General features: G+C 47.4%; 1 long non-coding RNA gene across 1 annotated transcript in view; it reads left to right on the top strand.

The window, feature by feature from the left end:
* Positions 1 to 16,056, top strand: part of LOC144110585 (uncharacterized) — a 296,323-nt gene extending 280,267 nt beyond the window's left edge. Inside the window, exons 4-5 of the long non-coding RNA XR_013309879.1 lie at positions 13,394 to 13,586; positions 15,901 to 16,056. This is a non-coding gene — a long non-coding RNA (uncharacterized LOC144110585). The remainder of the gene's footprint in view (positions 1 to 13,393; positions 13,587 to 15,900) is intronic.
* The last annotated feature ends 8,270 nt before the right edge of the window (positions 16,057 to 24,326 follow it).

Raw genomic sequence — 24,326 nt, 5'->3', positions numbered from 1 at the left:
TTGCAGGTCAATGAGAGATGTTTTTGTCCTATAGTGGGCGCAGTTAGACTTCTGCTGCTGCTACTGATGATGATGATCATGATGACCGCTCGCGTGATGCGCGCGAATCAGAAGGCCTGTGCCGAAACCTGAGCACGCCTCTGTGGACCTGCCTTCCCTGCATCATCGAAAACACGCCCCCCCCCCCCCCCACCTCATTTTAAACTGCCGTTCGACTCTCTCTATCTGGACTTGGTATTCTAGCCCCTGCTCCGCGCGCGTGAGCTGAATTAGCTGCAACAGTGTATAGCGAGGCTGTCGGAAGAGGGATTTCTACGCTTCACGGTCTCCTCGATTGGCCCACTTTCTTTCGTTCTCTTTCCCCTTAGCTTTTTCTCTCTTTGCTTCGCGTGGTTCTTGCAGGGCGCAACTGGCTGGCGTTACACTGCAGCCGCAGAGGGCGCCAAATGACCGATGGCGGGCGGTGTAATTTGAGAGCGCGAGGGAAAGTGTTTGAGCTTGGCGACCGTAACAGGTGACGGTCGACCGCGATTCTGTTCTACCCGGCTGGCAGCGCGCGACGCGGACGAGCAAGCGCAAAACAAGCCGCATAAACAGGCCCTCGCTCGCTGCCTGCCTGCGTGTTTTTCTGGTGGGCGCAGGCACTGCGTTTATGTGTGTGTAATTGTGTCCGCGTCCACGTTCGTGAGCCTAGGAATCTGTAGCTGCCCAAATGCGTGCGTGTATGTGTTTTTGTGCATCTGTGCGCGTGCGGAAGGAATTGAAAGCAGAGGTTTATGAGGATTCATATGCGGAGCGTGTGCAGGTGACGAAGAGAGAGCGTGAATAAAGTGTGAAGAAAAAAAAAGAAAATGAGTTTTGATTCTTTGTTTCCTTACTACACGTCGCCTTTTTTTTGGTACGGTTCTCCACCTCGGTAATAACGCGTTGTTTTTCACGAGAGATTTGCGCTTTTTCTTCACGGAGCGGCAGCTTTCGTGTCCTCCATCGCAATGGCCTAGAATCAGTTTCAAGCAGCCACACAGACGCCGTTGGATCTTATACGGTCTCGGTCAAAAGTCTTAAAGCCACAGCGTTCAGCTGCAACGGAATGAATCTTGCTAGAATGCTCCGTGTAGCGGATCATTCAAAACACAAATCAAGCAGGAAGCTTCTCTACCGCAAGAAGAAACCTCTGCTAGCATTTCAAGATCACGCTGTCATGAATAGTGCCGTAATGGCTTTGTTATGCGGCTCAAGCAAAAATACTTTTGGCTTTAAGACTTTTGAACAAGACTGTGTTATCATAAAACCGTAGGCAGCATGCAGTTTCTAGCTAAGCGACCGATTGTATCCATGTCGTCGCACTTCAAGCAAAATGGTCAGAAGAGAATTGCCACATCACGGTAACAGGAACATACCGCTGAGATGTTACAGAGTGCGAACTTTCTGTTTTTCCAGAGACTCCTTACCTTGTAGGCGGCAGCTTCTCACAGGCTTGTATTAAGTTTTATCTGAGGTAACATCCATTTCGACCATATGAGTTCGCGCCGTGTCCATGGCACGACCTGACGTTAAGTGCCGTAAGCATTGTCAGGTAAGATATGTGTTCACCCAGGTTATTTTGGTGTGTAGCGGCTTCTATTACTTTTAAACGAAGTTGCCTTTATAACAGCTTAATTTTTAATATTTTAGCACTACACCGAATAACTCGAAGATATTTTATTTAGGTCAGGCTAAAGTTTGACGTTGACTGTGGAACAGATGAGAATGACGACACTTGAACCTTGTCATTTTATGTTTTACTTATTTGGGAGTGTTTTTACAGCGATAGTTGTTAGGCGCCCGTCCTAGGCTTCCTCGTCGTAGTCATCCAGCGTCGTTGCCATTGCCCGGCGTCGGCGCACCCACCGGTGGGTGCACCGGTCAACCTGTGTCGCATGAGCCTGCGGGTGGCTCTGTTCCGAACAGCCGCTTGAGGTGCACCACGTGACGACTACACCAGTGCGCCACCAAATACCCCCAAAACTACACGCCTAAAAAGGTATCGCTGAACCTCACGTTACACAGTCGTAACCGTCTTGTGAGTTTTGTTTTGCTTTCTTCAGATGGGGGGGGGGGGGGGGTTGTTTGGTGACAATACTGTCGACGCATTTTCCGTATCCGTTAAAGTAAAAGAAAGTTTGGTTAGGATTCAGTGTGTGTATTATTGTTTCCTGCCTAATTAAGTGTTCGGACTTCGTCTCTGCGTTCCCTGAGAAAATGTGTTATTCGGTGCTATTTGAACTAGAATCAGTAAATTAAATGTAAAAAAAATTCAAGACCACACTGTGTGCTCCAAGAATACACCAACAATTTCAAGTGCTCCCGCTGTGGGGGCTCAGTGACTTCGGCATTCGGCTGCTAGTTGTGGCTCGACTAAGGCCGCGGGGACCGTACTTCGATGGAGGAGAAATAATTTTAAAAAACCCGTGCGCTGAGCGATGTCAGCGTTGGTTAAAGAAGTCCATGTGATCTAAATTATTCTGGAGGCCTCCACTTCGTCGTGCCTCTTAGCCGACTTAATTTTGTCGATTCAGGACGTTAAATCCTGCTATGTACAAACAATTTAGACAAATATGATGAGCTTTACTTGGTCGAAAATTAAAACGTACGCACGAAACCAAGCACGAATGCTCCCTAAGTCGGAAACGGCCAAACTTACATTTAGTCAGTCTGTTGTTCTGGCATCAATACATAACCAGCCCGGTAAGCGACTCTTTCTTTTTTTTTTTCCGTCAAGATTATGACAACTGTCGTCAAAACGTTGCCCAGGAGTGTTGTAGCGGAATCTACGGCTGCGCAGCTGGATCCCCAGATAGAAAACTGCGTGCTTTAGTCAAATGAATATGGTGGCCTTTCGTTACGCGACATATGAGCACGAATGTTACCCTGGTTTAACATGAATGACGTAATGCCAGTTGTGTGATTGACTGTGCAGACTAGGTTTGGGACTTGGAATGAGGCTGGTTTGGATATAGCACTATGCAGCAAATGAAGCAATCGGTTATTAAAACCCAGAAAAGCAAAGGGGATTGGTACTTTTATTGTGTTGGTGTTTCAGTTTCGTGCTAATTTAAGGTAAGAGGTTATTTCACGGATAGACGGAATAAGAGACAGTTATATACTGCCTCGTGGAATCCGAACCCGCGATTTCGCGTGTCGCGTGCAGAGAGCTCTAAGAACGGAGCTATATGACGAATAGTAGCGTTGATAAGGCAAGGCAAAACGGGTTTAGGAGTAGTACAATCTCTAAAGGCAACAGCAGTGTCTGTACAGAATCGTTTAGACCTTTTAGCATTCTATCTCCGGTCCATATTTATCATCTGGCATGGCAAACCCCACCTGAAGAAACAGGAGTGTGTATTGGATCGTGCCTAGCCCCGATACTGACTACCTCTGTACTTGGCACACGTGAACAGAACACCCTGAATGGACGCCTGATTGGTTCCAAAGCCTCAAGAGTGTTTAGATATGACAACGATAGTCCAATTATGGTAGACAGTGCTTCGGATGGCACAGAAAAAGTGTCCACAGATGTAATAGAGGTTTTTTAAGGAAGACCTCCATTCGCTTGAGTTGACAGCGCATGCGGGGTCCTTTTCGCTTTGTCCAGTCTCATCAAGCTCTACTATTCGTCATGATATACCAACTCACCCAAACAGCTACCTTTATTGAGCTATCAGCTATTTCGCTCCCACTCCATCCGTTCACGGGGCAAGGGTGTGAGGATTGCGTTTCCCAGATGTTTTCAGCCGGTAGGCCTCGCTGTTTCCCAGGTGTTCGTTTTAGGCTGGCATGTTTCACGGGAGACATGTGACCTCTGGAAAATAGTCTAGTTTTTCGCCCGCTGTTGACTTCGAAGCGTACGGCGGTGTCGTACTTGGACTCCCTGTCCAGTACGAAGCTGCCTCTTCACTCGCCGCGTCCTGCGACTCGGACCACCGAGTAGGGGTGCAATTTATAGCTACAGTGACGCGACGGCAGCGTGGACGCCCCTCTTTCCTTTTCTCATCCATAATCCCTCTCTCCCCATTTCGCCCCTCTCCTTGCCCAGTCTAATTCAGGGCGCGCCTCTACGCCGCGGAGTCTTTTCGACCCGTGGCCAGTGCCGCGCAGTGAAGCCCGACCTATACTGTTGCCTCGCCACCCCCGCACACGGCGTGTCGGTGCAAGGGCAGAATATAAAGTGAATTGAGACGCACGGCGGACGTCAAGCGATGCAGCGGGGAACGTTGGACGTCTCCTAATTGAAACTGCGCGCGCGAGCTGGGAACACACACGCACATACGAGCTACAGCACACATACACACTACGGCATCTTTTGCTGCCTAAGTACCTCCACTCCCTCCCCTCGCTTTTCCCGCCCAGTACCTACGGCCCCTTCCCCTGCCCCCCCCCCCCTTTTTGTGTTGCCTCTTTTTCTTTGTATTTTTGTTTCTCTAGCTTTGAGCTCCAGTGGAGCGGTTACTGTGTCGAGAGCGGTCATTTCCTTCGACGCGTATTGGGCTGTCTCCTCTCTGTCGCGTTACTTTCGCCCTGGCCAGCGACATTGTTACACTCACTGGCCGTAGCGTCGAGGGTATCTGCTCAGTTATTTATTTATTTTTGCTCGCGAGGTACAGCCACGAAAGAAAGAGAGAGTAATAGGCGGTGGACACGTGGCTGATATCATAGTTTAATTGAAACGCAACCAGTTCGGACGTTTATACTTGGAGGTGAAGGAGTGTCGCTTCGTCCGAGCGATTTCTCTTTGAGCAAGCCGCGATGTTGAGTCTATCAAGACAGGCGGACGCGCTCTTTTGCGACGTAGTGTAGGTTCGTGTGGCGAGGGAAGCGTGTGGGTTGTTTTGCTTGTTAGTTTGTTGCATTATCTTGTTAGGCGAATCTCTTCACGTTGCGCGCAGAGCTGCTTAGAACCCAATAATGAAATTTCAGAGCAGTCAGAGCTTAAAGATAAGGAAACGCACTCATGTGTTACCATTCAGCCTATTTCTTTATTGGTGAAGCTATACCAGCCCGCGGATGCTTCTTTGTTTTTATGACGTCCAGTGCGGATATCTGAAGGAGCTCATACCGTCGTCCCCTTTATTTAGCCGGAAATCACGCATCCGCTAATACATTCCACATCCATCATCCTCAAGGTCATGACTTTGAATCAAGTGTCGCGAAAAACATAGTAAATCTTTAACACCGACTTCTAAGCGCTAAATAAGTTTTTTTTCACTACCAAATTATTATCACGAGAGCCACAAAAAAAAACGAACGCACGAGCGAACTTCGCTAAGAAGAAAAGAATGGCAAAGCTGCAACGCCGTTAAACCGAGCATGAACGTGCACAAGCACTTGGTTTCGAACTAGCTTGGCTATTGATTAAACACTACTTTAACTTGTCCTTAGAATTCACTTAACTCTTGCCTAAACATTGCCCTACGTTGTCCTGCATGGCAGTTTCTTTTAAACTTTCGTACCACGTGACGGCCCCCTGTTATATTCGTGTTCAGGTCATTTCATCTCAAAGGTTAAAGGTCAAGTGTCAAAAGGCAGAGGCTTCAGAGACTCATTGGCTTTTTTAGGATTGTAGTGATTTCGCACTAATTCTGGACGACGTTTTCACTGGAATCTCCTGCAAGTCTGAAGCGCCGTAGGGCTAGTTGTTCGTTGTAGGAAAGCCGCAGTTACAGGGGGAAAGCTAGCGAGAGCGAGGGAGAAATTCCGCGCTTTCGGGAAGCCAGAACGTAAAAAATAAAAATCTCTCTTCGGAGCGCGGGTGTGTGCGTACTAATAATACGCTTTCGCTGCTAGTTTCCACACGCAGGTCACACTGCCTCTGCCGCCGCGCGCGGTGGGCAAACAGCCACGCGCATTATTAACTAGAAAGTTTTCGCGCAGGAAGAGCAGATGCTACTCGCGTAGGAGCATTAATATTCCATTTCGCAGAGGCTGTCATTGCGGCCCCAGCAACCGCATGCGTTTCGATGCGGTAACTCCTTGATTCCTTCGTTCCAGCCTGCGCTCAAAACAACGGCATTCTGCTTTCAGCGCCTTTGTCTCTTTTTTTTTTATCAGTGCCTCGTCACTGCCGGCGTAAGACTCAAAGAAGGGCTTAGTTAATGCACTCCAATCTGGACGGATAGTGGCACGATCGTTAAGTAAAATCAGGGGCTCAACTGCCGAGGTCCGTACAACAATCAAACGGTATGGAGATAGATTAATGGAGGTGCTTTTCGACGACGAACGCCATTTTCGCTTTGACGTTCGTCTTCAGCTCGCGCAGAGCGCTTGCTCTAATAGCGAGAACCTTTCAGCTATAGCGTCTCGCGCGCCCAGGAAACCAACGAATACTACTGAGAGATGACTAATGCGAATAAGAGAAAAAAAAAGCGTTCCCGCTTGCTCGAAGGATTATTCCTAAATCCCTCGTTTATTTCTTACGGAGTACATACAGGCACCACCGTCAAGAGCTTTTTCTTTCATTTTTAGTTTCCCGCTTTCCGCGTATACCGGTGTTTCTTGCCAAATTGACAGGGAGCAACTGAAAAGGCCGCGTTTGGGCAGGAAGGTGGGGAGAGGGGGGGGGAGCGCTAAGCAGTATTTAACTATAATAGTTTCTCATCACACGCTTGAGCCTCGTGTACTCGGAGTCGTGAGAGAGAAACTGTTTTCACATCTGCGGCTTCACCCGAACGCTTCTATGTTGCAAGGGAATTCTTGTTTGCGAACGACTCAGACAAACGAACGGACAAGAGAGAGGGGAGAACGGGGAGTGGAGAGAGAGTTGTAGGGGGTGCGCTGTAGACGCGAAACAAGCCTCGTTGTATGCCCCCTACTACTACTCCTCTACGCACTCGAGGCCGTCATAACCCGGGCCGGCGGCGACGACGACATCGCGTTCACTCTCCCTACGGATTAACGGTGCATTTAGCGCGCAAACGAAATACCTCTCGCGTTCCGTATCCTCAGTGCTGGATTTTTTTTACTGTTGTTATGTTTAGGATACTCTGCGTTTCTCCAGACCTGACGACGAGGACTAGGACGCGGGTTCCGCGTTTATTTTGTCGTGCGGGCCTGCGACACCCCGTCTCTTTCTCTCTCCCTATCTCTATCTTTTCCCCCTCTCCCTCCTCGTGTCGTCGCAACTCGCTGAGCATTGGTGAGGTGTCGTAAACTCGTTGTTGGCTCTTGTGGGATGAAGAGGAGGGGAGGAATTCTCGGGGGAAAACGGCGATGCTTGGCTTTCGAGGCTGGTTTTGCGATTAAGAGAAGTAAATTTCGCGTTTCAAAGACCCTAGTAGAAATGAGTTCGGAGTGCAGTGGATGTGCCGTCAGCGTGTTCCTGTAGCGCTCCCTGTCCGCCTTTTAATTCCGCAGACAGGCATCTAGCCGCTTTTGCACCGTGTTTGAGAAGGTGTCGGTGTTTTCTTTTGTTTCTTGAATTCCTTAGTGCATTTACTGCACAGAATGTCATGGTTATCCAAAGGTCACAGAAAACGAAAAAAATTAATGACTGGATAAGTTGAGATAGTAGCGCGATGTAATTTACTCAGAAATTCACAGAAACCGATAGTTTTTTTTAACTAACGAAATAATTTTATTGTGATAGTGGCTACCTAAAGGTGGCACTGCAGCGCCACTGTACGAACTACTCAAAACAACTGAAAAGGCTAAACCGTTGCCTTTTCGTGGCAACTATATCTGTTTTGGCAATAAAATATTTCGTTCGTTAAAAATATTCCCCTGTTTTTATATGCATCTTTGTGAAAACCGCGTCGTGGTAGTCTTTCTACTTTTCGAATGAATAAATTTTTACCTTTTCTTTGACTTTTGAGTCACCCTGTATAAGACAGCCCAGGAAAGCGTAGCAGAAAAGTATACTTTCGAGAACAAACAGACGGACGGACGGACGGATGAATGGACCGACAAGATTAGACAATTCTTAATTCGTAGCAGCCTTTCTTCTTTTCTGTTGCTTCATTTCTTTAGCATATGTTGTTAGGGTGTTGTACGGCCACTCCATATTGTGGTGTTTTCTTACGATCGATTTCTGTTCGCCCCGTGTCCTTGCGTCATAACTTTGGTACCCCGTCATTTCAGGGAGCGAGGGTGGAAAGGTTGGCTGAGGGGAACGTTTCGCTGGCATGCTGCTCCACAGTGGGGCATGAAAAAATAAGCAATGCCACTTTTTCGGCGATCAATACACATCTCTTTTCACTGAAAATTTATTTTGACTGTGTGCTTTTAAATAGTTACTGACCGCCTAGCTAGGCGGTCAGTAACCTTGGTTCCCATACCTGGCACAGTGGTGCAGCGGTAAAGCGATGTGCCACTGCCCTGCGATGACAGTTGCTGCCGCCGGTGGGGCTTGTGAGACCAAGGTTACTTTTCCACAGCAGCCTTTAGCGATGAATCATTAATTTGACTGCCACCTGCCACGGTGATCAGTTTGCTCACAATCCGGTGGGTAGGTTGTGATGACGCCACAAGGTCACGTGACCTAGGCGGCCTACCTATGTTGTTTCTACAGGGATGTTTCGCTCACAACACCGACGACGAGGACGCCGGAGTTTCTGTTGAACGGGAAACCTAACGCTGTCGCGTTAAAATAAAGTGTTTGAAGTGCCTAGGCCTTTGCACAAACTTCTCCCGAAGTCGGAAACCAAGCGCTAGACTAAAAGCTGAAGCACTGCCGCGCTTGGGCTGCTGTTCGTCGTTCCGACTCGCTTATTCTCTGACGGGTTATTATCTTGCCTTACTCAAACTTTCTTCTCTCCCCCCCCCCCCCCCACCCCCCCCCCCTCACCCCCTTCTCTTCACTGGCTTGATTCGCAAAGGCTCGGAATAATTGCAAAAAGGAAAGCCGTAGCACTCTAGTTGAAGATGTCTGTTCACGGTGGGTAAAACGGGAAGCCAGGGCAAACTGTTACGAAAGAAAACCAGTCGGAAAAACAATAGCAAAATCTGACTTTCCGACGAGGGGTTCAGTCAGCACGTCGCACTTTTCGAGGTCCCTCTGGGGAAAAAGGGAGCCAAGCCTAGCTCGGTTCCAGCATCCAACACGCCGGCACCGCGCCGACAGGCGCGTTAAATGTTCTTGCTCTTCTTCCACAACTTCGGCGCTCAGTTCGTTCCCTACCCCCGTATATATGTACTGCAGCATAACCTGGCGTCGCAGCTTTTCTACGAAGTCTAAGCCGCTCTCGTATGCAGAGTGCTCCAGTTTAGCGCTTTGCTGCCGTCAACACCGACGTCTACTCCTGGAGTTATTTTTTTCTATCTTTATTTCTACCTACCTCACCTCGCGCACTCACGACGCCTTTGTACTTTCGTCGCGAAGTATTATTCCCGGCTCTCTCGCGAAGCCGAGCCGTCGGTAAATACACGCGCGGACAGAGGAGCTCTGCGCGGGTCGGTCGCTACGCTCTGGGCGCATATCCCTGTGTACACAAAATTCGATGGGGAAACAACGCTTTCAGCGCCTCGCTCGCTGCGTGGTTGGCTTGCTGTTTCTCGTTGGAGAAGACCACGGCCGTTGTCTTCCAACAAGCCGGCTGCTAAACTCTTCGTACCTACTCTGTACACTTTAACGCGTCTACAGGGCGTTAAGCAAGACCAGCTTAGTCGCGCTACGACAGAGGGCGCCGTCAGCGCTATACTAAGAGTGATGCATTTTTGTTTGTTTGTTTCCCCTCCTTAGTTTAGGTCGCAATGAGAGAACGGAAGAGCGTTTGGGAGCGGCGTTCACTTAATCTGCTGTGTTTGTTTAGTTGTTTGTGTTTTGCTATATGCTGGGTTGTGGTGGTGGTTCTCCTGGTTTTGCCCTGACGGGATTTGCCGCAGACGAAAGTGCGCGTTTCCCGCTCCCGCAGCGCGCTCGTTCGAATGTTTACGCGAATGCGGCTGCGAGCGCTCGCCTTTTTTCGAGCAAAGTAAGCTTTGTAGGAAGAGCGAGATGAAGATGTGGGAAACCGCAGACACTCATTCCCCTCGTCGCTGGAACGAACTTTTTCTCTCTCCGCTATTCGTCGCTCTCTTCTCGAATAAACAGCTCTACCACACTTGCCCCTGCTTTGTTTTTATTCGTTTTATGTTCCTGTCCCGCTGATATGAGTGGAGCATACACAGAGGAGTTTGCCGCACGACAGGTTTCAGTAGATGACGACTGTTATCATTTGTTTGCCATCGTTGCCGTTAAGCATGCACTTGGCGCTCAGCTTGTTTTTTCTCCCTGGTTCCATCCTTCGCCTATAGGTTTAGTTCATCGGAACGTGACGGACGCAGTTTGGAGTGTGGTATGCGATGGCTGTTAAGGATAACGAACTGGATTCCATGAGAAGGCAGGCGTAGCAGGGAGGGGCAGAAAGTTGGGTGGACAGATGATATTAAGAAGTTTGCGGGAATAAGGTGGCCACGGCTGGTACAGGCTACGGTTAATTGGAGAGAGATGGAAGGGGCCTTAGCCCTGCAGTGGGCGTCGTCAGGCTGGTGATGATGGTGACGATGTAACAGCACAATTTTCTCATAATTGCCACCGGTGGTTGTCATGGTATCGTTGAGCTTATTAATTTCAATTGGGACTTAGAATTTTCTTCAAAATATATTGATGCAAGCCTACGCAGCGATGCGTAGTGGCTTTTTTTTCATGTTTTCTAAAGCGTGATAGCTGCAGGGGGGACTCTCTTTGGCATGATCTTCGCCAATGCCGTTTTCTTAGCATGACGTAATCGAGAAGCCTCACATTTACCCGCGAATCATACTGAAAATATCAACCCTGAGTGGAAGGGTTAGTGAGGTGATGTAGAATTTGGGTGCTTTCTTGTACGCATTCTGTAGGGTCGTGTGATCCTGTGAGCGTGCCTTGTGCAGAAGGCGATTTTAAAAGTGGACAGAGATAAGGGAACGGACAGAATATGGCCTATACCTTTCACGGTTCCTTTCGACGCCGAAGAGGGAATTGAAAATTTGGGAGTTCGTTTGCTCTTTAAATGCGTTATCATTAGTACCCTGACCTTCACAAAATCTGTCCGTCTGGCATTGCGTGGTGCTAGCGTCGCCCTCGAAAAGACCGCCACCCACGTGCATCCTCCAGGATACTTCACCCACCACCAAACAACCCATCATCACTCTCCAAAAGGCCTCCGCCTACTATCGACTCCCATTTACTCACCGCCCGTAACACCCTCCCACTCACCACCAAACAATCCACCTTACACTCCCCAGAAGCTTTACACACCTTTGCCCTCCACCCATCTTCACCGTCCGGAACTCAACACCCACCACAGGCCACCGACTCAACCTGAAGAGTGCTGACGCAGATTTGTAGCATCACACCTTATAATCGCTTGCGCATTTTTTCGTTTCATTTTGCATTCGCCGGTATACGCAGGAAAGCCTAGCTCAACAAAGCGACGAGACGCAACTTGCTTTGAATTAACATAGCCAGAAAAGCGCAGTATAAAACGAATGTCTCGACTACCGGTGGCTTATCTTACCGTGCCGAGGCGTCCTCCTCGGACCTCATTTTTCAATCGCAGAAAAGGCTGAGAAGAGAGGGAGAGAAAGAAAGAGAGAAAGAAAGGAAAAAGAAAGACAGAAAGAAAGAAAGGGAAGGCAACGCGTGTAGATTGTCCAACTGAAACGCAAATGAGTGCGCGGAGAGAAAGCTGTCAGCGATGGTCGTTTCATTTTCTACCGTTTCCTCGAAAAATAAGTAAAACAGCAAAAAAAAACTCTCTTTAACGCATTCGCGGTTCACGCGGCACGCGGAGTTTGTTAGTGTCTCAACAAGTTGCGCCTTAAGTGCGCAGGCACGCACGTGCTATCCGTATATACGGCCTGCCAACGCTCTATACTTCGTCTCCCTGGTTTCCCTCGTCGCCCCTCTCTTTCCCGCCATTTTCTTTTTCTTTGCTTTGTTTAGTTCTCAACGAACGCGCTCTCACGTTTGTTTGCCCCGAAGCAGCAGCAGGACACGCGGTGACGTCTCCCGAGGGGAGAGGGTGCCGGGAGGGGAGAAGGGGTGTTGTGTGTGTATGCGGGTTAATTGCGGAGAGTTATTAATATTAATCAAGTCTCGCAGCCTGCGCGGGCCGCTCTGGCTTCGCGCGCAGAAGGCGTTAATGATCTGTCGCGCGGGGAAATTTTTCTCGCCGCGAACAGCGCGAGAGGCTGTTTCGAGCGCTTTCCCCTGCGGAGCCCCGACAACCCTCTCTTCTTGCATAAACCCTTCTGCCCGGCTCCTTGTCGACTTCACTGCTACTGGAGCCGCTTGCTGTTGAATACGTTGACTGCCTGAAAGTGTTATACCGGCGGAAGACTGTCCAACTTTCTAGGCAGGATAGACTTCACTCGCGAGGTGACTTGCCGGTACGGCGTGGTTGCTCCACAATTAGGCACGGTTAGCTGTGTAGTGTTTGTGAGCTGAAAGCTCTTACAGGGCGCGCAACGGAGAAGAATTATTGTAGCGAGGAATTCACTACTCGCTTTTTCATATTTTGGGACCGACTGCGTGATGCTAATATAGCACAACGATCCAGTTCTTCGACGCGACATCTTCGGTGTGAGGCTGTCAGCTTCCTGTATCGCGCGCTGCGCAGTATTAGAGACCCTTAGTGAAGCGCGTACCTCCACCGCTTAGAGTGGATTGCGCACCGTCCGTGCGCATGCGCAGGTCACCCTCAGGGTGAATACAAAAAAGAGTAAGAAGGGAGTAAGCTGTCCTCTAACGCTCTGCCTTCTATAAAAGGGAATGCCCTAGAGGACAGTTTAGTCCCCTGCTACTCCCATATGGGCGTATTCGTTTATAGAGCGTACTAGCTGCGGGTACACCTGTTGATTTCAGACAACCTGTGCATGCGCAGTGGCGGAGGCGGTACGCGGTCACGGTGGTGGTGCGCAGTATGCTAAACGTGTAAATTGCCCACTGCATGACTCGCGCATGATGCGAGTTGGATTCACTTGTGCCCACCAGTTAATTTAAACTGAATCGGCTTTACTAACTACTACTCTGCATCTGTGTGTGGTATTACTAACTCAACGCTTTTCTGTTTAGCATCTAAATACTTCTGTCATGCTGTGCAGCCACATGTCCACAAAAGCCACATTAAAAAAAAACTACAATGATCATCAACCTTGACTTTTGCAGTATTTTTATGAAATTTTTAAATATATCATGAACAGGAATGTTCTGTACTAAAGGCCAGAACCACCTCGTGACCCTATGGAATCGTCGTCTCGCTGTGAACCCTGCGTTACAGAGGGAACCTTCCCGGCCTCTTAGACGTGTTCAGAACACCGAACAGAACCAGAAATGATGCCGGTCTCCACGAACATGTGGTCGAATGGATGTCCTAATGGCATTTTTTCCCTCTTGTCCTAGATTCCGAGCTGCCGACTCGCGCCATTTCTGTGCCGGCGATAAGCCTTGAAGCCGTGACGGACGTGCAAGCAAGCAGGGAGCGTGGCGATGACGTGGTAAACCTGTCTTCGGTCACCGGGAGCGCCTACTGGAGGAGGCCTTCGGAGCCCTTTCGCCCGACAGGCTGAACATTCTCACGCATGTAGAGCTGTAGGTATGCACTCTGGCAAGTTGTCGACATTTTTTTTACCATTTCACTCAGTTTTATTTCACGATGCTACCGTTCAATTTATAGCCGCCACTTCACCCATCCGCGATTGCGGTACAGGAAAGCAAAGCTTGCGTGCAAAACTTTGCATGGCGCATTTTTTTTTAACGCGAAAGTGTTAAAGGAGATATTCGGAGAAAAAGCCGTGCCCGTTGTCACACTACTTCAGGATGGGTCGAGAAAGTCGTGACGTCACACGTTGATTTGTGAAATGAAAATAATAAATCGAGTTAAATCGTGACTGTGAGAGTCCGGAAGCTGGCAGAGTGGGTGAGAGAACAAACGCGGGTTAATGATATCCTAGTCGAGATCAAGAGGAAGAAATGGGCTTGGGCAGGTCATGTAGTGTGAAGGAGAGATAACCGATGGTCCTTAAGGGTAACGGAGTAGGTTTCAAGAGAAGGCAAGCGTAGCTGGGGCCGACAGAAGGTCAGGTGGGTGGATGAGATTAAGAAGTTTGCAGGCATAGGGTGGGCGTGGCTGTCAAACGACATGGTTAATTTGGAGAGCCATGGAAGAGGCGTTTGCCCTGCAGTGGGCGTAGTCAGGCTAATGATGATGATAATGTTGATGATTCCCGCAGCCAGTATGATGGGTGACGTAAATTCCCAATGTGACACTACACAAGCTCTGGAAAAGAAGCATTTTTTTATACTTAGGTGAAAAGTATCTCCGTTCAGCTGATTCTGAATCGCCAATGAGCGGCGTTGGTGGTGTATGTACTGTTAGTGACAATTAGTCATAGTGATCGCGGCGTTCATGATGACGGGTTCGCTACGTGCGTCAGTACATGTAACGTGAAAATATTCCCGGCTCGGCATTCGCGGCCGACAGATGGCGTTAGTTGTTGATGTCTAGGAAGGCTCGTCATGCCTATAGTGGATACTGAAGGGATCATTTCTTCACAACGTAGCGGCTGCTAGTTTAAAGCCTGTGCTCTTTACGACTTTCGCGGTCTTGAGAAAAGGTGAAGCAATCGGAGTTTTTTTTTTATATAGAGGCAATGCAGCACACGATACCACGTGACTACAGCAATGCTCTTTGCTGTATGGATTTTGCTGGGAAGAATACGCAGCCATATCTTCGCATAACACTAAAATAATATTAAATTTCACTGCGAAGGGTAAAAAACATAGCGCAAGAAAGACAAGGACTCAGAAAGACAACACTCAGAGCGCTAACTTCCAACAAAGATTTATTTCGCAAAGGAACGGTAGGTTTTTTTTATACCAACTTATTGTAGAAAGGACTGCCTTCAGGTGTTCTTCAATGCACGGCCCATAAAACTGATGTTCCTTTCCGAGTTATTGTATCAGAGAATGGCACATGGCAAAAATTTGTTGCCCTGTGGTTACAAGAAAAACTCAATTTGTTTTCTATTCAAGATCCCTTCCTTGTCCGAAATCCTGAGCAGGCTTTAGATTTTGTCAAGTCACATACGGAACATACCTTATATGTTTTTTTCGGTTGATATAAGAGATACGTATCACTCCATTCCACAACAGTCTTGGCTATCTTGTGTTGGAGATTACATCGACCAGTACGGACCTATTGCCTTTCAAAATGCATCTGGCATCTCGGTAAATGAATTTCTAGAACATTTAAAATTTTATCTTATGTCTACGTTCATAGTATGGGATGAAAAACCACACCGTCAGAAAGAAGGCATTTGTATAGGATCTTTTGCTCAGGGCAGAGCATTACAATGCTCAGGGCAGAGCATTACAAAAAAAAAAAGCGGGTAATACATAATAATACTTATAATACATAGAGAGCAGAGAACAATGAATTATCAAAACAAAAATAAGAGCTAGAATAAGCGCAACACAATAAACGGACACAATATATTACACATTCGAAACAGTAACAGCGGAAAGAAATTGTGCGCGTATAACTGTTGCCAGAAAGGCAACCTGAACCAGACGTTATATGCTTGTAAAGCAGACAGACACACGCTTAAAACGTAAGGGTTTACTGACGCTTCGATTGGGGACCAGTCTTCTTTAGACTGCTGAATGATTATTCCATACGAGTATTTAGAGGGGTTGGATTAATCGTGTAGCACTCTGAAGACGACTGCACACTCGTCTAAACGTCAGTAGACCCTTATGTTTTTAAGCGTGCGTCAGTCTACTTTGTACGTATATATAATAAACCACTGATCCATGCTTGGGCTACGTTTTGGTCTCATCTCGGGAGCGACATCACATCTTGCCTTGCTCTAAGCTTCTCGCTTTTCACTCTCGCTGACATGGCCAAGCCCTTCTCGGCACTGCGCTCGCTTCCCGTGGCCTTGTGGGGTCCATCCATGCTGCCTCGGTTCCGCGCTGCCGCCAGAACATCTCGCTGGAAGAGCTCAAGGCATTCTGCATGCAGCAGCTCCAACGCATGTGTAGGGCTCGACTGTTGGCTGTCTTGCAAGGTGAGTGTGCCCGGCTGTGCTTGCACCACATTGGAAGGCTTTTCTTACTGGGAGGTGAATCTAATTTTGCCTCTTGCACCGAGGTGTCTATTAGATTTTGTTGTTTCCTGGGACACTGAGATTGTATTACGGTTTATGGACCGAAAAATAGAAAGCGACAAAAAAATTAAAAGACACGAGAGAAGAAATTGACAAGATAAGCGCTGGCCAATGGATTCAGCTTCATCTTTAGTGTTGTCCTTTACTTTTTTTGCTTATTGCCCTTTTTGAATGCCACACAACAACACTGTAAGCATAAAACCACGATGTAAACTCTAAAAGGCGCCAGCAAGGCATGCTGGTTTATTTTCTTTTTTTCAGAAGACGAAACAGGGTGATGAGTATAAAGAAAAAAAAAAGTGACTCCATTGGTTAAAGTCCGCTTGATCACTTCCCACTTGTTTTAACACAGAGTTTACGCACGGGCTAGGTGATTAAAGCGCGAGCACGTAACCGATACAGTGAGATAATGCTTGTTTGCCAGCATCAGTTGTATCCCAGTCTCGTAACTTATCAAGGGACGTGGAAGCACGTCAGTATGTTTTCCCGAAGGGAGTTGAAAACCTGAGGCCGAAGTTGAAATTTTCTCTACCAACGGGCACTCCTGCTGCTGATGAACCGGATTTAGCCACATTTCAAAATACCACGTGGCCAGTCGTGACTTCATTTCTATTTTAGGATTGGCTGATCTTCCGGTGAAGTGGGGTGGCCCCTTTACCCGCAAGCTTACTTTTGTCGTTGAAAACGCTAATCTGAAAAGCTTAACGTTTAGCTGCGGAATGCTGGTGCTTACTGCAAAAACAGCCGGTTTTGCGGTGGCATCAGAGTTTCAACGAAATATTTAATCAATGCGAAGCAAATGTCTTACTGAACAATCGTAGGTTGTTGGGCCAGTTGGTGGATGGTTACGGTTAGGCTTACCTTTATACCATGGTACATGGTAAACAGGTGAGGTAGAACAGTCCAATGTCACCGGCTGACTAATAACGAGTCAACTCGAGGCCGTTAATTTCTTTTGAGGAACCAAGGCAGAGAAAGCGTCAAAGAATCAGTCGCGACTCCGGATTCAAAAGGAGCTGTTATTTTCTCTCATGTCTGAATGTCCTCTCGGCTTTGTTGCAAAACCTTTTGCACTGGCAGCTCATGCATGGCATGTTATCGCGCTGTCGCTATTTTTGTTGCACAAGTAGGAGTGACATCAGGGACGACGTCGGGGATAAATCAGTCACGTCACTACGATTTAGCGGACGGTGCAAATGCTGAAAGCATTCACACGACATGCATGGACTAACTGTATCGGCTGCGTCGGCAGAGAAACAACCAGGACCAGTTCCAAGCAAGGACGCACAGGCGTTTATTCGTGCTGGTTTTATACACATAACGGGAAAGGGTACACAAGATGCGAGCATGCACAACGAAGACATAGCACACAGTCACGCATCGCCATCGGCTTATCTGCTTGATGCATCTCTATTTTTTTCAAACGACAACCTAAACACCGCTTAAATGTTCCACTCGTACTTCACAACACTGTTCAGCCATAAAGAAAAGTTGCTGACACAGTTCATCACAGGACCTGCACAAAGTTGGCGCCATATCCCAAACGCTGCGGTGCTCTTTCGCATTGGGATCTTCTTGGCGCTGGTGTCTGTGTAGATGTAGTTCCGCTTTGGGCGCATGGTTCGACCTGGCGCGATATTTCCTTCTCGCAGCTGTCATCCGGCTTGGCGTCATCACAATGTGTAATGCTGAAAGGCTCAGTGTCGCCCTGAGGTGTTCTCGGTTGCGTCGCAAAACACGACCTCCTTTGGTGGAAACCTGATATGGCCTTGGTTGAGGAGTGGCGTTAAGAACCCCGGCTTTTGGTGACCGGCAGTTGCCTCGCTTCGCGTACTATGCGTACGGCCACACCTGCGGGACTTGAACGTTGCAGGTTCCTCGTCGCGTTGCCGCTGCTACCTTTTGACTGCGTCGATCTGTCTGTTTTCGAGACCAGATTTCGTTTTGCGCGACAGTCATTTCCCCAGCCCTGCAGATGTCTTGCGCTCTAGCCAAGGTCAACTTATCCTGCAAAAACTTTTGCCTTACTTTGTCATTATTTGTTATATAATTATAATTGGTTCTGGGGGAAAGGAAATGGCGCAGTATCTGTCTCATATATCGTTGGACACCTGAACCGCGCCGTAAGGGAAGGGATAAAGGAGGGAGTGAAAGAAGAAAGTGGTGCCGTAGTGGAGGGCTCCGGAATAATTTCGACCACCTGGGGATCTTTGACGTGCACTGACATCAGACAGCACACGGGCGCCTTAGCGTTTTTCCTCCATAAAAACGCAGCCGCCGCGGTCAGACAGTTCATTATTTGTTCCAAAAACTATTTAGTCATGCATGAACGATTCTGCCGTAACGCCAAAGCTGCAGGAGTGAGACTTCTTTCCGAGTTATCTGACAAACTGCTGTACTGGCTCACCTTGAGTTTGGATGCGTTGCCGAAACAGGTAGCGTTCATGAACTGCATTCAGGTGCTCGGCGCAGTAACTGCCGAACTTGCCAATGACACTGCATAACTTTCCCGGCTCCCGGCGTCACCAAAGGTGAAGTTTATGCAAATTTTCAGCGCGTCGTCGCCTGCCATAGTTAGCAGTAAAACTATCGTCGTGGCGTCCTGGCGAGGCTTTCCGTCGGTCTCGGAAGCAACCAAGAAGAGTTCGAACTTTTGCTTGAAGAGTGGCCACTGCTTGCTGATTTCGCCGTTGAAGGAAAGCGGCTCCGGTGGCCTCACAATTTCCATGCTTCCCTTCTTTACCACGAACGCTGCGGCAGTGGCTCCCGAGTACTTCTGACACCATGTATCGTTGGTTGCGTCGGCGGCGCAACAGCCGGGACCAGTTCCGAGTAGGCAAGGACGCACCAGCGTTTATTCGTGCTGGTTTTGTACCCGTAACGGAAAAGGGTACACAAGTTCTGAGCATGCGCGTCGCAGACAGGATACGCAGGCACGCATCTGCTTTGGCTTATCTACATGATACACAAACCTTTGTACCTCGCTGTATCAAATGAGCCGTATAAATATTCATAAGAAACTACACTTTGGCTACGTAAGTGAAAGCTGAAAAACGTTATCCTCTGATATTCGCCGCTTGATATTCGCGTGACTTGATCCCTTGGGAAAGCACGGCCTCGCTTCCAGAAAGCACGGGCTGAGACGACGTGTAGTGCGTGAGAGGCCCGGACAGCTTCCTTCGGCGCCCAGGTGTTTTCGGGAGACCGGCGCCTTTGTTCCCGTTACAAATTTTCCGGGAAAAAATGTCCCTTCCTGTCCATCACGGCAGGCTCGCAACGACGCTGCCGCACGGCGAGACAGCCAGTGTGGCTGTCAAAACGACGCTCGCTCTGCGCAGCTCGTTAAACTGTTCAGCATCCGTGAAGGCGACCTCGAGTAGAGGGCGCCAGTGTCGCGTACCGCTCGTCCGGACGCACGTTTTAATTATTCCGGGCCGGTTTAGAAGCGCGCCAGAGTTTGTCTCGGCGGCTTCTGTTCTCAGTGCATGTGGTTGCGTGCGCACAACCCGTGAAGCAAGTGGAGGTGACGTCAAGAAGCTGAGGCCGCGGTTATGGGATGCGTTGTTACCTGATTCGCGACACCGAGGTTAAGTATGCGAACACGGTAGAGCGGACAGAGGATGATGAAACGAGTGTTCACTACGCGGCGAACGTTGTCGCTTGCTTTGACGGAAACTTCGTCCGTTGCTGCCGTGAAGTGCCGAAAGTTTGTGATGAGACATGTTGTAATTTGCCATCTTATTTCTGGATGTGGCAAAGTACCCGAGGACGCAACACGATGGTGTTATGCTTTGTGTTGGTTTTGGTTGGCTAGCTTGGCGTTAGCGGTAGCTTGGTCTGCTAAAACGGGTGAGGTGCGAAGGCGTTGATGTCTGACAAACTTTTTATGCAACGTCAGCAGTTGTACACTTTTTGTGCGGAGATCATGTCGTTTGACAGCACCGACAGTATCATCCCTTAGCATAGTCACTGATATTAGTAGGTCACAGGACCTTTTTAAATACGTCACACGACTCATAGTTTATGGGAACGTTGACCAGTCGGTCATATGATTTAGGGTTCATCCATTGGCCAAAATAAAGTCAAATATGTGATCTGATATCAGTGACCCAGGTTGACCCATTGATAATGTTAGGTCATGAGATATAATAATTATCAGTCGGTATCCTCAGTCATTCAGGCCATTAAATGACTATCACCCACTTAAACACTCATGAAATCTTTAACAGCTGACGCGGAAACTCGTTACACGTCGCGTAAACGCGCTCTAAGTATGTTGCTGTAATAAAGAGAGTCGACAGAGACTTATTCTGTAAGAATGCCTGCGCCTTCGGCAGATACCTCATGCTACTTCCCACGCCCTCAGTGCTACTTTTTTGATTTCAAAACATTTTTTTTGTCAGAAAAGGCAAAAATGCTGCATCCGATCGCCATTAATTTAACTCTGCACATGTGCGCTCTAGTACGTGCTCGTGGATTAACCGGTAAGCGGCGTCCCACTGCGGCTCTTTCTCACTAAATTTGTTCCAACTATCCTTCCTTGGCAAAGGCACTGCAGGCAAATTAAAAGCAACGAATTTTTTGTATTCGTCGTTCTTTATAGCGATTGATTGAGACAATATCTGCGAGATATCACTGGTGTCTCTTCTTATGCGATAGCGGGAATGGCCGCCATTTATTTTATTGCCATAGCATTAGGAGGACCGTCAGCGTTCTGTGTGGAGCCTCGCCTCCACGTTCCCGTTTCCGCTCCCCCTCCTTCTCGCCCTCTCTCCCCTTGCAGAGGAGATGAGGGAGACGCCGGACTAAGAGCGACTCCGAAAAAATGAAAGCGAATAAGAATGACGCAGTGAACATGAATAAAAAAAAGTGATTACAAATCGAGATGAAATAAGAATAGAATCAAAATAGGATCAGAATTTTAATAAAATCAGAATAAAATAACAATTTCATTAGAATCAGAACTGTTATATAATCTGAATAGGATCAAAATTTGAATAGTTTCAGAGCTGTAATAGAATCAGAATAGGATCAGAATTTGATTATTATCAGAATTGTAATACAATCAAAATAGGATCAGAATTTCAATAGTATCAGAGTTGTAATGGAATCAGAATTGGTAGAGATTTTTAAGTGAAAAGACAAGAAAAACACAGGAAACTAGAATATAATCAGAATTATAATACATTGGTGAGTGAAAGAAAAATGCTGTTACATTTCCTCCGCATTAATGCAATGCAAGCGGTCCACCCTATTTTTTTTTTATTTCACAGACCTACTCGGTGCTGCCTCCGGTGTCCCCCCTCGCCCACTTTTAGGCCTTTCCTGTCCCAGCGGAACACATTTTGATGCATATAAGACTGTTCTTATGGCCGACTGTAAAGACGACAGTGCTTCATTATTAACGAAGAAACAAAAGAAACAATTTTTTTTATTTTGTTAGCTAACTTCGATTTTCGGTTAAGGAAGTGCTCTCAGCTGAGCGAAGCGCCGTCGTACTTTGCTTAACGACTACTGAGACATTACGCTCGCACAATGATGTTATGCGCTTCTCCCATGCCACAGCGCCCTTTGTGTGACTCGTTTTTTTTTTCCTTCGCATCTATATGTGAAATTTTTCGGTGGGCTCCTGTAATCTCCGAAAAAGCGAGGGCATCGTTTGATGCCTGTAAAACTTATGATACTGCATTGTCTTGGAATGTGTTCTTTTGTCGGCGCAGGCCACAAAGGCAAAGTTCAGTAATGAGCCACTAAATGACTCGATTATTGAGTTTGTTAGAAAAACATCTAACACGACCGTTCCGGCGAGGCGTGTAATGCTCATATTTGAGAAATAATAGCCGGATATGCTTTGTCATGTTTTACTTATCGTGGAACTAAGTTACAACGCGTTTCCTTAGCAATATGGTCTGGACGTTGGATCTTTTGGGCCTTTTGTCTAGAGGTGCTTTGAGCCGGAAATCCGGGTATTACGGTGTTCTTGGCTAGCATTGGATGTCTTGTTCGCTTCTAGAATGGTCGTTTACCAGAGTAGAATAGAGCGCAGAAAAGAAAAAAAAACAACGCCGTTGGGTTAATAACACTTTTTGAGAACAAAGCGCTGTGCAGCGCTTATTTTCAGATTTGTGAAAATTGATATGACTTGCGCGTGAGCTTTCTTTAGTTTTTTTCTAATTTGCTACATACTCCGGTCCCAAGGGTGAGTAAAGACGGTCAGCACAGGTAACAGAAACCGAAGCTAAATAACGAAACACTCTGTCAAAGTGGATTTAAAGGGATATGAACCGTATGCTTTCTAAATGTAAAAATGATTGGCATGGCGTTTCGGTTGTGTAATTATTTTCCTATTGGCGGCGCATGTGTTAAGGGGAGCGTATGCGTTCGTGGGGTTTGTGTGGTTTTCTGGGCGGGAACAAATGTTTCGCAGTGCACAACATTTCTAACGCAAACAAAGAATATAATTTGTTTCTTTGGCGTAGGCAGAGGTCTTGCAACAAGTTTCGGCCGCAGGCGTTGAGTGGAACGTGGTTTAATACGATCCTGAATTTTGTCGGAAGGGACACTCGTCATTTCTACCAGAGTCGAGTGACGTCATGGTGCACTTGCTCCAATTTTGTGACGTCATCGAACCCAGTGGTTGTTCACAGGAACAACTAGAGCTTGCTAATGACGCCGACGTCATCAGGATGTGGTAGCCCAGGTTGGGAGGCCGACCATGACGTCAAGGTGCACGGCAGAGCTAGCGCCGACAGGGGCCGAAACTGCCAATACAAAATAGTTTGTAATTAAATATTCATGTTGCGCACTGATGTTTAGAGCTCGTTTGCATTGTTACTAGGTCCGCAGGCCTCTTTGAAGGCAGAAAAAAAACGGACACCCAAAAAACATTGTACCCGTTTAAGTCAGATATTCCGTGTTGCCTCGCTGTTTCTTTACATTAGGTGTTACAGAGAAGGCTTTAGTTAATTTTGAAAAATAGTATTTTTGAAGTAAACATATAGCTTTTGCGACGATTTACATACACTGTAGAAGTTACTTTGTCTGCAAGCTTCTCGAAAGCGCATGTGTTTTGGCCTGATGTAGCCAAAATTTATTGGCCCACAGCGCCGATGGTAGCGGCGTTTTCGAAATTCAAAAATCTTATATGTGACATTAGTTACGGAAGGCTTCATGCTACTGAATAATTGAGGCGCCTACCAGTAATAGTTCAAAAGTTAACTGTTCAATGTTGGTTAACCGGTCGGCTAGTTAGCACGTCTTAGCTCTATTCTCATGTACTGCACCGATGACAATGCTATGTCGGAAAAAGAGCTCTTCTATTTCAAAAAGCCTATTTTTCAAAATTGTTTAAAGTTCAAGGATAAACACTCTGTATACACAGCGGTAGGCAACACAAAACCATCGCTACACTTCATCGGCTTACTAGCCAGAGTTATTTTTCTTTTCTTTCTGCATACATGCTTTTTATTTTCAGTATTGGCTCATTATTATTATTATTATTATTTATTGATACCTCACAGGCCCCGAATGTTTATTAGCGTGCCATAGGGAAGGGTGGTTTAAAAAAATGACGTTTGTATGGGATGCCAGCTATTCCTTTTCACCAGTCGACTGCCTTTGCTGGAAAGTGATATAGCTTGAGGAGGCTTGAGGAGCGCATTAACAGACTTGTTACGTGGATCTCTAATTTGTCGCGCATATTCGTTGGTTCTTCGGAAAAGACTTAGTGATTTGATGAAATAAGGAAGTTTGATGAGCTGTCATGGCTGCTGCATCACGGGGATGATTGGGGACCAGTGAGAGAAGCCTTTCTCCTGCAGTTAACTTAACCAGTGCTGCTACTGTTGATGATGATAATGATGTCCTCGGGCTTAATGGGACATACCCATGGCGGGCGGGATTAGCCAGGGTGCATTGCGGACACAAATGGACTCATGGACAAGGAGTGAATCAGTTGTATAATTTTGCGTCTTAGGCTAGAACTTTTACTATGACGGTACTGATAACGATGATGTTTATTATTCATTATCTCTAGTAGAAGTTGCGGGTCGGTCGTGAAGGGGTCGACAGATTACAAGGGCAGACGTGCGGGCTAGTTGGTGGTTCATACTTCTTTTAAACAGCGCAAAAGACGCGGACGGAGAAAGGACACGCAGGACACACAC

This window comes from Amblyomma americanum, chromosome 11, assembly GCF_052857255.1.
Source record: "Amblyomma americanum isolate KBUSLIRL-KWMA chromosome 11, ASM5285725v1, whole genome shotgun sequence".
In the NCBI taxonomy this organism is placed as follows: domain Eukaryota; kingdom Metazoa; phylum Arthropoda; class Arachnida; order Ixodida; family Ixodidae; genus Amblyomma; species Amblyomma americanum.
The sequence above is the reverse complement of the archived record's forward strand: the minus strand, read 5'-3'. Positions and strand labels throughout refer to the sequence as shown.